Here is a 1,879-nt window from a genome sequence, read left to right on the forward strand (position 1 = left end):
AATGTAAGATTATTTTTTCTTCCTTCTTTATTATTTTTGACTTTTTCTGTTAGTTTTTTGGTATTAATACAGCCCTGCTAAGTAAAAAGTCAGTGTTTTTAGTTTTAGTGAAATGATAAGTTTTAAACTACTTTTTCTCACAAATTATATAAAATTATTTAATTCCTTTGATATTATCTCTAAATAAAAACTATTTAATTTGAGATAATATCAAAACAATCCAATAAATTTGATATATTATAAAAGAAAGGGTGGTTTATAATTTGGGTTCTCATTTTACTATAATCAAAAAACTGTCTTTTTATTTAAACGTGCAGAATTAATAGGGGTGAAGTGGTGAGTTTTAAGTAGTCTTTGAAGTTATTGAGCTATAGTGTATTTCTTCTCACAGGAGAAATCTTCCCTTAAAAAATAATAAAGTGAAAAGTTGATATTTCTCGGGTTGCTACATTACGTGTTAAAAATATGCCTTAATATTGTCACGAAAACTTCTACGTATAAAATTTTATAATAGTATTTCAGATGGTAAATGTGTTTTTCTGTGAGCTGAAATATGAAATAAAAAAAATAATGAAAAATTACCCGGATATTTTCCGCATTGGGCAGGCATTTCATGCAGAAAAAAAGATTTTTCTTCGTATAACAAATGCAAAATTAAGGGCGAATTGCCCAAATGAAATTAAGCATAATAATGAGGCCAGATTTGAACTTATAATGCCAGCATTTAAAGAAGCGGCCGAAATTTAATTGGGTAAAATTTAATAATCTTTGGCTTTTGGAAATTGATATAACAGTATTTGAGTTTCATTTGAAATTTAAATTTTATCTTTGTTCGACAAATTAATGACATCCTAATTCGTCAAAATAATTGTGTTTTAAATATCTGAATTTTATGAAGTTTTTGTTACATTGGAAATAACTACACTTTTACTTTAATGCATGAAAGTAAACATTTATTCGTGGAATTGCTGCCAAAAGTTGGTAAGCTAATAATTTAGGTATTTATTTATTGTTTAGGTCTATAGGTATATTATTATATAAATATTTATGCTAGAAAAAAATCAAGGTCATTCGATATATAATTTATATATAATATATCACCTATCATGCACATAAAACACAAAGAAATTAGAATTTGTTGATTTTAGAGAATAATATGTCAAACTTCAAACTGGAATTACTGCATAACACGATACTCACCAGTAACCACACGAATTGTATAATATACTAATAACAGTGGCAAAGAGTGGAGCTAATCTGTTAAGATTCTACATAGATAGTGCACACTAAACTTTGTCAGTCAAACGTATTTGTTTTCATTGAACTAAGACCGTAATATTATTTAAGTTTTTAAAATTCAATTAAGCCTTGCTAAACCTAAGCCATAGTAGATAATAATCAAAAAATATTCATCCATCTATAAAATATCTTCAATTATGCCGTTAAACCATTCGTAATTTTAGATATTTAAGAGATAGAAGAATATTTACTATCGATGGGTTTGGGTCGAAATCCCGAGGGCTGGAATCCCGAATGCTGAAATCCCGAATGGCCGAAACAATTCCGAAAGCCTCAATCCCGAAAGCCAAAATCCCGAAGGTTGAAATCCCGAAAAATAATAATAATTGCGCAATATTAACTCTGATCTTGAATTGCGCTAACTTTACAAGAGAGACAATAACCATTTTTTGTAGAAAAATGGGGTTTTGTTTGTGTCTTATTTTATTTTTGAGGCTTTCGGGATTATTTCGGCTATTCGGGATTTCAGCATTCGGTATTTCGGCCTTCAGGATTTCGGCTTTCGGGACTTAGGCTTTCGGGATTTTGGCCATTCGGGATTTCAGCATTCGGGATTTCAACCTTCGGGATTTCGTCCGGC

This window comes from Rhyacophila brunnea, unplaced genomic scaffold (assembly GCF_057557595.1).
Source record: "Rhyacophila brunnea isolate RB1 unplaced genomic scaffold, BYU_Rbru_1.0 scaffold_24, whole genome shotgun sequence".
Taxonomy (NCBI): domain Eukaryota; kingdom Metazoa; phylum Arthropoda; class Insecta; order Trichoptera; family Rhyacophilidae; genus Rhyacophila; species Rhyacophila brunnea.